A 14,506-nucleotide genomic window follows, 5' to 3' on the forward strand; every position below is an offset into this window, starting at 1 on the left:
GACGAATCTCGGTTCTATCTCTCTGTTAAATTGAGCCACATCGAATGCTTTATTGAAGGTGTTAAATCAAGCTTACGTGGCCAACAACATATCTGTCGAAAAGCTTGATAGATGGGTAAACAATCTGAATGCGGACAATTTCATCTCTTTAGTGATGATGAGATACCGTAAATGGTAGAGGCTCGGTGAAAGCGCATATCACGACTCATTGCAAGGGCTACATAATCTGAACGTACTCATCGATAATGGGTCGACATTAAACGTCATGCCATTGGCCACGCTTTCCGAATCCGATGGATTTGTCCTACTTAAGGCCTGTCATTCCATGGTAAGGGCATTCGGCGACGAGGCGCGAAGTCATGGGAAAGATCGAAATCCTTTGGAAGTGGGCCTTACATCTATGAGGTCGAGTTCCAAGTCATGGACATTACACCTCTTATAAGCGCCTTTTGGGAAGACCTTGGATCCATTCTGCTGGAGCGGTTCCATCATCCCTCCATCAAAAGTTGAAATTTATCATGGATGGTTGTTTGGTCACAATCGAGGTGAAGAAGACATTGTCGCATCTATCTCTGGCGATCGCCATACACGGAAGTAAGTAAGGACGCGATGGAATGTTCCTTTCGATCCCTCGAATTCGTCAATGCCACTTTCATCGTTGAAGGAAACAAAATTCGATGCCAAAGCTGTCGAAAAATACCGAATGGGTGTCAAGTTGATTTGTAGGAAGAGGAGCTCGTGCGAGAAGAGGTTTAGGGAGACATCTACAAGGAATAGTTAGGGCTTTAAGGCGATGCACCACAAGGCCCGATCACGGTTTGGGGTTCCAACGACATGAGTCAAAGAAGAAGGCAGTGGAAGAAGGATCAAGAGAGAAGAATTGCAAGAACTTTAGGCCGAGAACCGAATGGGAACAGATAGAGTACCCTCATTTGTCAAAAATATTTACATCTCGGGAATGTTGTACCTGGACAAGATGATCCACGAAACATCTTTGGGGTTAATTGAAAGGGTTTTCGAATGTCGATTATAAGTGTCATCGACAAAGAAGTTGTGCAAGTAAAGATGTCTCGAGGATACGCCTTTGCCCTCCGGTTTTATGTTGAACAATTAGACTCTTGAGGAGCTTCTTGTAGTTTATAAGTCTTGAGTAATGCTAAACATTAACCTTCTATTGTGTCCTTAGATATAATAGAATTCTTTTGTAAGAGCTTTCATTCGCTCTTTATCATTTAAATGAATATCGATGAAGATGCATTTTGTCACGATTTTTACGTTATCACTAATTTCATGATCATTTTCTCATTTCATAGCCTATCTTTACATTTGCCTCATTACCATGACATAACATTTTGTTTGTTATTTCCAATACTTGGATGTCCCCCTATAGTTTCCTTTTCCATTTCAACTTTCAGGTGCTCGGATATTGACGACATGAATAAGCCCGTTCTGAATCCCGAAATCGATTTTGAGAAGGTTGTTTGTTAGGAGAATTTGAAGCCAAGAAAATCTTTGAAGATTATGTCTCGTCTCTGAATTGTTAAGAATAGTGGAGCAAGAGGATAAGCAGATTACGCCTCATGAAGAATCTGTGGAAACAATATATTTGGGCGAAGAGAGAAACAAGAAGTGAAGATTGGGACTTCTATTTCGAGAGTACCGGGCATAGTTTGATCACTTTACTCATGAATACAAAGATGTTTTCGCATGGTCATACCAGGACATGCGAGGCTAGATGAAGATTTAGTGGTCCATAAGCTCACATTAAAGCGAATGCAAGCCCATCCAAAGAAAAATTAAGACGGATGAGACCCGAAATCTTTGTTGAAGATAAAGAGGAAGTCAAAAGCGGTTTGACGCGGCTTCCTACAATCCTCCAAATATCCGAATGGGTGGCTAACATAGTCCGGTACCAAAGAAAGATGGAAAAATACGAATGTGCGTGGATTACCGCGACTGAATCGAGCAAGCCCAAAGATAATTTTCCTTGCCACATATTGACACGTTGGTGGACAACACAACAAAACATTTATTGTTTTCTTTCATGGACGGATTCTCGGGGTATAATCGGATCAAGATGGCCCCGAGGATATGGAAAACTACCTTCATAACAATGTGGGGAACGTTTTGCTACAAGGTAATGCCATTCGGGTTAAAGAATCTTTGGGGCAACATATCGAGGGCTATGGTAACATTATTCCATGACATGATGCATAAAGAAAGAGGTCTACGTCGGCGACATGATTGCTAAATCCGAGGGAAGAAGAGCATGTGGTGAACCTCAAGAAGTTGTTCGAGAGGTGAGAAAGTTTCACTAAAGCTTAATCCACCAAATGTACATTCGGGCTACCTCGGGAAAGTTGCTAGGCTTCATTGTCGAAAAGAGGTATTGAGGTTGATCCGGATAAAATAAAAGCCATCCAAGAATTACCACCTCCGCGCACGCAAAAGGAAGTTAGAGGATTTTTAGGAGATTAAACTACATTGCCGATTTATCGCTCAACTTACCAACCAATGCGACCCAATCTTTCGCTTCTTCGAAACATAACCGGGAGAATGGAGCGAGGAATGCCAGTGGCCTTTGATAAGATAAAACAATATTTGTCTAGTCCTCCGGTGTTAGTACCGCCAACCCTGAAGACCTTTGATATTGTATTTGACGTGTTCGAAAGTTCAATGGGTTGCATCTTTGGGGCAACACGACGAGTCGAGAAAGAAAGAAAAGTGATCTACTACCTCGACAAAAGTTCACGATTATGAGGCAAAGTATTAAATCCATTGAGAAATATTGTTGTGCCTTGGTTTGGGTAGCTCGGAGACTTAGACAATACATGTTGTCTTGTCATTTATATGGTTGATTTCAAAATGGACCCGATAAAATACATGATGGAATCGCCGGCACTATCGGGAAGAATGGCGCGATGGCGATTCTCCTATCGAATATGACATTGCCTATGTAAGTCGAAGTCGATAAAAGGAAGCGCAATAGCTGATTTTCTAGTAACTCGAACAACGTAAGAATATGAGCCTTTAAGATTCGATTTCCCGATCGAAGACTTAATGTGCATCTCGAAATAGAATCCGAGTTATCAAAGAGAGGTCATGGAAGATGTGCTTTGATGGTGCGTCGAATGCGGTAGGGCATGGAATTGGAGTAATCTGGTATCACCGACGGAATCATTATCCTTTCACCGCAAGACCGAACTTCTTACGTACCAATAATATCGCGAATATGAGGCTGTATCATGGGGCTTCGTGCGACCATCGAGCGAAACATCGAGATCTTGGAGGTGTATGGAGACTCAACCTAGTGATTTACCAAATTCGTGGAGAGTGGAAGTGAGGACCCAAAATTGATTAAGTACTGACAATTTAGTGGTTGGATTAATCAAGGAATTCAAAGAAATAACTTTTCATTACTTCCACGAGAAGAGAACCAATGGCGGATGCCTTGGCCACTTTGGCTTCAATGTTCAAAGCAAGTAAAGAAGCGAAATAATGCCCTCAAAATGAGCATATCGAGGTCCCCACACTTTGTTGTAGCATTGAGAAAGAGGCGGACGGACGACCATGGTTCTCGATATCTTAGAATATATCAAGAATCAAAGCTATCCGAACAAGCAAATGAGAACGACAAAAGAACGATCGGAAGAATGGCGGCGAGGATTCGTTCTTGATGGGGATATCCTATATAAAGGGAAAGGATCAAATACTCTTGAGATGCGTGGATAATGTCGAAGCCGAAAGATACTTGAAGATGTCCATGAAGGAATCATGGGACACATGCCAACGGCTTCATATGGCGAGAAAGATTATGAGACTTCGGTTACTCTTGGTTGTGATGGAAAGCGGCGTATTAGTTTTGCGGAAAATGTCACAAATGTCAAATCTATGGCGACAAAATTCATGTAGCCCTTCGCCCTTCACGTCATGACTTCTCCTTGGCCTTTTTCTATGTGGGGCATGGATGTTATAGGGCCAATTTCTCCAAAAGCATCCAATGGACATCGATTCATTTTGTGGTTATCGATTACTTCACAAAATGGATAGAAGCTTCTTCATTTGCCAATGTGACGAGGATTGCGGTTTGCAAATTTTGAAAAAGGAAATCATTTGCGGTATGGTTTGCTGAAAGAATCATTTCAGATAATGCCACGAATCTGAACAATAAAATGATGAAAGAAGTGTGCGGCGATTCCAAATAAAGCATCATAATTCCTCGCCTATCGCCCAAAGATGAGCGGGTCATTGAAGCGACTAACAAGAACATTAAGAGGATCATTGGGAAAATGGTGAGACATATAAAGATTGGCACGAAACTTCCATTTGCTTTGTTTGCATATCGCACATCTGTACGAACATCTACGGGAGCAACTCCTTTCTCTAGTCTATGGAATGGAAGTCATGCTACCTATCGAGGTCGAGATCCCTCTCTGCGAGTATTGATGAAATCAAAGTTAGAGGAAGCGGAATGGGTTCGAGCTCTATATGATCGATTGAACCTCATTGAAGAAAAAGCGTCTAAGGGCAATTTGTCACGGGCAAATGTACCAAAAGAGAATGATCGCATGACCCATAACAAGAAGGTACGACCAAGAGAATTCCATGAAGGAGAACTTCGTCTTTGAAAAGATTCTCCCAATACAAAAAGACCTGCGAGGAAAATGGGCACCAAATTGGGAGGGACCATACGTTGTAAAAAGACATTCTCGGTAGAGCTTTGATCCTTCTTGAAATGGATGGGAAGGAGCTACGAATCCATGAAACTCGGATCACGATGAAGAAATATTATGCTTGAGATGAAAACCGAAAAGGGCATCTAAAAAAAAAAAAAAAAAAGGATCGGGCGAAAACCGAAAAAGGCGCTTTGGTTAAACATAAAAGATTAGGATGAAAACCCAAGAGGCGTTCTAATGAAGCAAATATTCTAAACACAAGGCAAGGCGTTCTAAAGCATCACGACAAACGGTGAGACTACGATTTTGAAGCATCTCTGAAGCTCGAAATCTTCTACGAATGAGCCATACTCTAAAAGATTCTTGATTGAGGAGCGTGAAGTGTTCATGTGTCGAATATCTAAAGCATTTGTATTCATTGAATACGATCTTTTCTTTGTACATTTGTACTATCATTAGTTAACTTTCTTTGTTTGCCACATTTGAAATAAAGGAATATGAGATATCCTTTTTGTCCCTGCCTGACCATTTTCATGCATATCATTATGTGTTTATTTACATGGTGAAATGACATGCTCTAAACAAAAGAAATGTTAAGCATTACCCGGATGAAAATTTAATAAGCGCAAGAGCCTCAAAGTAGGAACAAAGTTCAATTGGGGACAAAAGAGTGACACACGAGAAACGCGTCGATTACCGTGAAGCTTGAAGACATGTACATGGCAAAGAGCCAAGTAATGAATCTGAGACCATCACAAGAACCGAGACGAAAAAGACATCGACAAACATACTTAAAAAGCTTTGCATAATCATGTAGGCATAAAGGTATTTAAAACAAACATGTGCATCATGCATGGCATATCTGGTACTCCGTGAGCAAGAAATCGGAATGAGAGTCACATTGAATCAAAGGAAAAGACACTTGAATTCTACCAAATGACGGTTTTGATATTTTGATGTTCAATTTCGTCCTCCAATTTTGTTTTTCCAAAATCAACTCATATGGCGAAAGTGAGTTGAGCCTCGAGGCACGCCGAGGTATTTTCAATTCGCTTCTTAATTCATGTTTTCCAAGAAAATCAGCTCATATTGCGAGAGGTGAGTTGAGCCTCGAGACACGTTGAGGTAATTTCAATTTATGTTTCAAAAATCAACTCATATTGCGAGAAGTGAGTTGAGCCTCAGGGCACGCTGAGGTATTTTCAATTTCTACTTTTTAATTCCTGTTGTTTCAAAAATCAGCTCATATTGCGAGAGGTGAGTTGAGCCTCAAGACACGCTGAGGTAATTTCAATTTATGTTCAAAAATCAATTCATATTGCGAGAAATGAGTTGAGCCTCAGGTCACACGCTGAGGTATTTTTAGTTTATGTTTCAAGAATTTTAACTCATATTGCGAGAGGTGAGTCAAGCCTCAGGTCACGCTGAGATGTTTTTAATTCCTGTTGTTTCAAAAATCAGCTCATATTGCGAGAGGTGAGTTGAGCCTCAAGACACGTTGAGGTAATTTCAATTTATGTTCCAAAATCAGCTCATATTGCGAGAGGTGAGTTGAGCCCCAAGACACGTTGAGGTAATTTCAATTTATGTTCCAAAATCAACTCATATTGCGAGAAATGAATTGAGCCTCGGGGCACGCCGAGGTATTTTAGTTTATGTTAGAAAATTGACTCATCTTGCGAAAGATGAGTTAAGCCTTTAACCACATTTTCAAAAATCAACTCATATTATGAGAGATGAAATTTGAACCTCGAGGCACGCTGAGGTAATTCCAATTCTTATTAAATCTGAAATCAACTCATATTGCGAGAAGTGAGTTGAGCCTTGCGGCATGCCAAGGTATTTTCAAATTCTATTTTCAAAAGTCAATTCATATTGCGAGGGGTGAGTTGAGCCTTTAATTTCCGTTTTTCGAAATCTACTTTTCAAATTATTAACTCATATTGCGAGAGGTGAGTTGAGCCTTTTAATTTCTGCTTTTAATGTTTCAAAAATCAACCCATATTGCGAAAAATGAGTTGAGCCTCAGTTCACATGCTGAGGTATTTTCAATTTTTGTTCTTAATGTCCGTTTTTAAAGAGTCATTTCATATTGCGAGAAATGAGTTGAACTCAAGGTCACACGCCAAGCAAAGACTAATGAGTTGAGCCTCAGTTCACCCACTGAGATTTGGATACCACGAAGTGCGGTGAAGTAGGTCAAAGTTGCAAGTCCGGTCTCCTTGAAGTTTCATGGAGCTGATCGAGGATATCGAGATCTTGCCTCGCTAGAATTCTGAAAGAGAAGATCACGAATCTCATCTCATTTGAAGTGATGAAAGAAGCGATTGAAGCCGCAAATTTCATATCCTTAAAGTTACATTAGAAGATTGAAGTTACAAGACATATATCGAAAAATGCGTGGATTGAACCAAAGCTACAATATGAGATGGATGGAAGGAAACTATTTGAACAAGAAGAGCACCGATGAAGTCAAGACTTCGGCAAGACGAGACAAAATTGGCCTTTCTTTATGTCTTTGCTCTATTCCCGTTACGACAATGAGCAAAGAGGGCACTGTACAAGCCAATTTTGGGCCCTAAACCAAACAACCCAATTACCTTTTTACAATGACCCAACAAGCTAAACCCAACAAATCTCTTAGCCCATAACCCAACCTAACCCAAGGACTAAAACCCAACTAACCTACCCAAGACCCAGTGAAACCCTAACCCTAGCCCCCACTTGCCCACTTGCGAACCCCACTCACCCACCACGCCCATGCCGTCGACCGCGACGAACCCCACTAGCACGCCTGAGCCTCGGCCATCACGCCCATACCACGCAAAAACAACAGAAGCAAAGCAGAAGCATAGAATAGCAAAATGATAATAAAGTATGTAAGAAATATAGGCTATAAATAGCCATCAGAACAACAATGTAAGGGTCGGATTTGGCATTTTGAAAACACAAGAAAAGAATCATTTCCCATCCGAGCAATAATAATAACATCATCGGTGTTTAGATACAAAATAACAATGAAGCAAGTAGATAAAAGATGAAGAATCGAAACTAACAAAGCCTAAAGGTTTTTTATTTGCATTTTCATTTCGTTTTTAAGCTCATTTTTATCATTCTCACATATTAAAAATATAACACAATATTAAAATAAACAGCAAAAAAAAAACTAACCTTTTCGATTTTCCGGCCACCGTGTACGGTGGCCGGCCAGCGCCAGCCGTGACTCCGTGACCGTCCGGTGATAGGCCCTGGCGAGCCCCCACCGAGCTCCTCTCCTTCTCCCTTTCTTTTCTCTCCTCTTCTCTCTGTTTTTTCCTTTCCCTTTCTCAAATGATTTTTACAAAATTTTTGGCTTTTATAGGGACCAAAATGCACCGTTTTGGTCCCCCTCATTATCAACGAAGCGACGTCGTTTTGGGCCTTGGTCGGGTCGACCCGACCCGCACCAGTCGATCCGCGTGTTTTTAATTCAATGGTATATTTCGCATTAGATCCTTCCGCATTTTCAATGTTTTAAATCGGGTTTATTTTGTTTATAATCGGCCCTAAAATTTAATCGACTTGCAATATACTCCTGATGATGCTTCTGCGTTTTGATAGAACGGAATATTCTTGATTCAGGTCCCCATGTTTCGCGCATGTTGCAATCTGACCCGTGGTTTATTTTATTTTAGATTTGGCCCCAAAACTTGATTTTAATCCAATTTTGGTCCTTTTTCGTTTGTCTTTAATTCTTATTTAAATTTTCTTGTATTTTCATATTATTATTATTATTATTATTATTATTATTATTATTATATATATATTATATATTTTCATTATATGCATATACATATATGTATTTATGTTTAGTATTTTAGCTACTTTATTTTAATATTTAAATGTTATGCTTGCTTTTATATATTTTAATAATATATTATTATTATCTTTATTATAATAGTGTATATTTTTATTTATGTGTATAGATTTATGTATATATGGTATTTTTGTGTCACATTGTTGTTGTTCGTATTTTAATGCCATTATTATTATGGTTGTTAATGTAGTGAATGTGTTGTTGTATGTATACATCTTTATATCGTCATTGTTATTATCATTAACCATAGTATATATTTTGTTATATATGTATATATCTATTTGTGCATAGCATTACTTTTAATTACTTTACTCTAATATTTCTATATCGAGTATATGTATATATATTTAATATGCCTATGTACATATCCATGTATTATTAACTGTTTGTTCCTATATGCATGCATTATGTAAACATTTTAATATTATTTAACATGTGTATTTTCGTTTTATATGCTTTATATCGTTTTTAATATATTATACTTTATATATTGTTATGTATATTTTAGTATATATATATATATTTGTGAAATATTATCAACAGTTTTATTATTATTTTTAAATAAGTATATATATATAAATGCATATTTTAATACTACATTCTACAAATTTTTATATTATGTATTTAGTCCAACATTATATACTTAGTATTTTTAATATCCTTATTATTTATATCTATGAATGTATATGTCTCGTGGGATGTTAGTAAGTCCATTTTATATTGTTGTTATTTCTAATGTATATGCATATATCGTCTATGTGTTATATATATTATATATTTTCAATATTTTTGCATTATTGCCTTATATGTTATTTGCTTCAGCATATTTTAATTTTTTCATTTATTTTTTTTTTAGTTCATCTCAATTTTGTTTTACATTACTTCAAGAATCTTATCCATGTCCTTCTAATTAATTTCAACAATCAAGGCAATATCTTGATTTAACATTAAGTCATCGAGTTCATCGCTATGTTGGGTGAACGTCAATTGACTCGTGTTAAAGCGATATATCCTTCTCAAAAACCGGAATAAACTAAAATTTCCCGTCTTCCTTTAATCGGATCACAACTAAATTTTAATATTGAACTCATATTTTATTTAAAAAAATCAAGACAACACGTGTTTGTGAGATACCAAGTTTGGGCGTCGCGAGGGTGCTAATACCTTCCTTGCGCGTAACCGACTCCCGAGCCCTACTTTTTCTCTGGATTTCGACGTAGACCCGAACTTAGCCTTCTTTTGTTTTAAAAATAGATTTAATAAGTGTCTGATCACACCTATAAAAAAAAGATCGGTGGCGACTCCTCTTTTTTCAAAAAAAATGAAAGTCAGTTTTTTTCAAATTTCCAATAAATTATCTCAATTAGCGACCCCAAACCAAAATTTTTACGTCGCTACACTAATTAATAATGCTTTTTGCTGTCTTTTTTATTTTATTTTATTTGCATACTAATTAATTCAGTAATTATTAAATTTAATCAACCAAAAGGAATTCCATGTTTGCTTTGCTATGCAATTTTCATTGATAAAAGTATTGTTTTTATTATTGATGTACAAATTATAATAGGTGATTAATGAGTTAATAATTATAAAATTTCATTACTACTTTTAACTTTTGCTATTTCTCCTTTTTTTCTCAATGTAAATTTTACTTTTTTTTAATTTAAAGGTAAAAATATCAATTAAAATCATAATTAGAAGTAAACTTTACCCAAAGACCAATTTTGTACTTATGATTGACTAAACTATTTCAATTCTAAAAAAAAATATTTTAATTTCATAATTTTATTATATCTGTTATTTTAATATAATATTTAAAACTATTCATAGTCCCTCACCAACTTTTAAATAGGAGAATAATGCGTTTGATGTATTGAACCCTATGATCTTATCGGACAACAATACTAATATCAATTAAACTAAAACTTAATCCAAACATGAACCATTAACTTTTTAATTTCACGCACGAAGTGGGTAGAGTAAAATTATTTGTAGCTATACACCAAACCCTGGATCGAAGGCTATGCCAGGCCAAGAACTCTAAAGAAATAGGTACTATAACATGAATTTTAGGAAGAAAGAACATCCTTGTGACTTGATGAATCTTTAAGATATTATTGTTAATTATCATGTCGAGCAAATCATAGAGGCATATAAGCCCATAAACCCTCTGTTTTTTTATATATATATATAGTTTATTTTTCATAGGAATTCACAAAATTTTAAGTAAATATATAATAAAATGATAAATTTTTATTTAATCTTAAAATTGTGAATATATATGTTAATACAATGATAAATATTTAATTTTACTTCTCATAAAAATATATAGTATAATCTTAGGCCCACCCGAAATAAAATTTTAACTTCACTTTTATCCATGATAATTTTTCTTAGAATAAATTAAGTATAAGCATAAGGATTGAAAATTACATATGGTATTAGATGTTCGAAACATTACAAATAAAAGTACTCATTATAAAACACAAATCAGACTTGATCTAAACTGAAATAATCTTGAATAAAATAACACACAATTGAATTTAAACCGTAATGAATTTAGACAAATTTAACACATAACTTGAACGATATGTAGAGGCTCGATCATAAACATTTAAAATTTTAAAACTATAACCTTATCAACACAACCAATTTCTAGTTAGCCTTTGCATAACAAATGACACTAATTTGACGAAAATGTATCTATCATTTGTATAAATTGAATGTTCAAAAGAGAAGAAATATTCCATGGGTGACGCGGCGAGCAGGCCATTTTTGCCAACCCTCGTGATCTTGCCTCATTGCTCTCATTAAATGATGTTTCAAATATACACCCAAATCCCTTTTTGACTGGAAAATAGGGAAATCAATATGAAATTTTCTGTCATTAATGATCTTCAACATATGCATATGCATCAAAGCTGAAACTTGACTCTTATCTGAAAAAGGAATACCTAAAATTTAATATTTTTTCAATATATTAGTTTCGATATGATTAACTGGATCTTAATTTGCCGATTTTTTTTTTAATATTAAATCATGTATTAAATTTACGTATAATATTTTATGCTAGTTTTATGCATTGTGATTGAATAATAATATCACACTTGGTTTAAGTGTTAAATACAAAGATAATCTATGATTTATAAATAAGTATTAATAATTTTATTTAAATATAATTAAACATAAATTATAATTTTTTTGAGTTTATGATTTATGATTATATAATTTATGATTTTAATTTTAAATAAAGTTATTAATATTATTTATAAGGATTTTACTTATATTATTTCACTAATAATGAAATATGTGTTTTTTCATCAACAATACATGAAACTCATGTATCAATGATACATTAAATATTACTTTCTTTTATTCTAAATTCCAAAACATTGAAATATTTTTATAGTAAACTATGTGATTTACATTAACAAAATGTTGGGTGAATTCGTTTTGATTCTTCTATATTTTATCCAAAAATAATTGAAATAAAATGTTGAAACACAAAATTGAACTTCATAATATAGCAATTAAACTATACTATTTATCTTAATATATTAATATAAATATGAATTAAATTTATAGCACCCTTTAAACAATAAAATACTTAAAAACATATGTACAAGAGATTTCGTTCTTCTTTGAAGAAAATAATGGAAAAAGAAAACGTGAGGAAATTTAACTAAATTTTTTTTATATAAATATATATATAAAATTAATTACATGCAGGCAGGGTTAGGGTTTTGAAAAAATTGAACAATGGTCAAAAAATCAAACTTACGTGTCTGTGTTGCATGGCTGACGACTGGCGTACGCCCCCACCGTCCAATCACATCCAAAACCCTACTCTGATTTGCATTTAATAGATTTAATTCCTTTGCCACCATTTTCAAACCCATTGATTATCAAAATTTTGTTGATGGTGTTTTTCGTGGATTTTATTTATTATAATTTGTGAAAATAATTTAAATTTACTCGTTTAATTTTTAAATTTAATAAAATGTTATGTTAAAATTTACACCACATAAATAACGGGATTAATAATATATGAAAATTGAATTAAAATTAATGTATATTATTATAAATTGTATTAAAATTTATGTATATTTTTTATTATTTTTAATTGGAAAATTTGTTGCACACTTAAAAATGTGAAAATAAATAATATTTTCAACTGTATAAAAATATGTCAAGATGTGTATGTCTTAATTAATTAATTAGCAAAAATAAGTAATTTTGAAAAATCAACAAATAATAGTTACACGTGACAAAATTCAAATTAAATTCCTTAACCTTTTATAGATTTGATATAAACAGGTGAAAATTTTCACATTACTCAAATTTCCTCAACAACTGAGAATTAAATGCTCAATCTTTTACATATTTAATACAAAGGAGTGAAATAATTTAAAAATCAACAAATAATATTATTGATATGGTAAATTCAAATAAAACCCTCAACGACCAAAAATTAAATGTTGAATCCTATAGATACTTGCAGTGACATTAATATTAAGTTTCATAAATATAGTCCATTGTACAGTATATTTTATTATTATTCAAAATAGACTGCACCATTATCTTTTACCAGAAATAAATTTCATAATTAAGTGTTTTGTCACTGAATAACAATTTATGGTATACTTTTTAATATATATATATATACGTTTTATAATTGTATGGGAAAATCCAATCATTTGACACCGGAAAGTAAATTCACATGAATCAAGCCAATAAAACAAAACCCTTGGCTCTATATATTATGTTATTTCTGCCATATTTGTATATTTTAATGATAAAATTTCATAATTGATTACTAGTGTAAATAAAAATGCAAACCAAACTTTCTTCTTATTGGATGGCAAAGCGAAATGTTTGTGATTGGAAGCACCAAAAATAATAAAAAAATAATATAATGCATGTGCACAGAATCTTTTTAAAATTTCGCAAAAGGTCCAAAAGTTGATACTTTAATATGTTTACATCCAATCCCAACACTGTCACTTGCCGTAACAATTTACAAATCAAAACCCTCAAATTAAACAAATATATACATTTATTTTATCTACCCTTTTAAAATACTTTTAAAGATAGATTCTACATTATATACTCTCATACTAATAATTTGAGTATATTATTTTTTAATACTATTACAATAAACAGCAATGCACTCTTAAAATTCTATTGTTTTACCGTTAAAAATATATATGAATGAGATTAAGAGTGAGCATTCGATTGAGTCGACTTGAATTGAGTAAAAGAATTTGAGTTGACGAATCTTATTTTAGCAACCGAACTGAATTTGAAATTTTTTTGAATCGAGTCAAATTGAGTCAAGTTAACAAATCCTCTTATTTATACTCAATGTTGTGTTTACATTGACGGATTATTTAATTAGTAGACGAAGTACATAATTATTTAACTACATAAGGTTGATAGGTAAACATTTATCAAAACAACGTAGTTTTGACTTTTGACTTAACTTTAGGAAATATAAATATTTAACAAAACGATGTAATTTTTTCCTTTTCTTATTCAAATTTTCAAATAACTTGAATTATGTAATTTATATTCGAGTTAAACCGAAAAATTTAATTTTTTTTTCAAGTTAATCCGAATAACTCAAACTACTTATTTCAAAATTTAAATTTTTATTAAATTCTTTTAATCAAAACAGATTTTATTCATATTTAAACTCATAACCTTTGGGATAGAAAGGTATTGCATCAATTGGATTAGCTACTCCAAGTGATAGTGCATCAATTAGACAACCAATGCATCAATTTAGACTAGCTCCAAGTGTATCACATCTAGAGTCATATCCTAGAAGTCATGGATTTGATCCATGCCTTACACTCTTTAAAGTCATGAATTTTCATCATGTTCTTCGACCACAATCCTTTTGCACTTTTAGGCATAATTTAGTCCTAATAAATTCAAATCAAGATTCAATAAAATTAGCATTAACTATTTA

The sequence above is a fragment of the Gossypium arboreum genome, chromosome 7 (assembly GCF_025698485.1).
Source record: "Gossypium arboreum isolate Shixiya-1 chromosome 7, ASM2569848v2, whole genome shotgun sequence".
NCBI lineage: Eukaryota > Viridiplantae > Streptophyta > Magnoliopsida > Malvales > Malvaceae > Gossypium > Gossypium arboreum.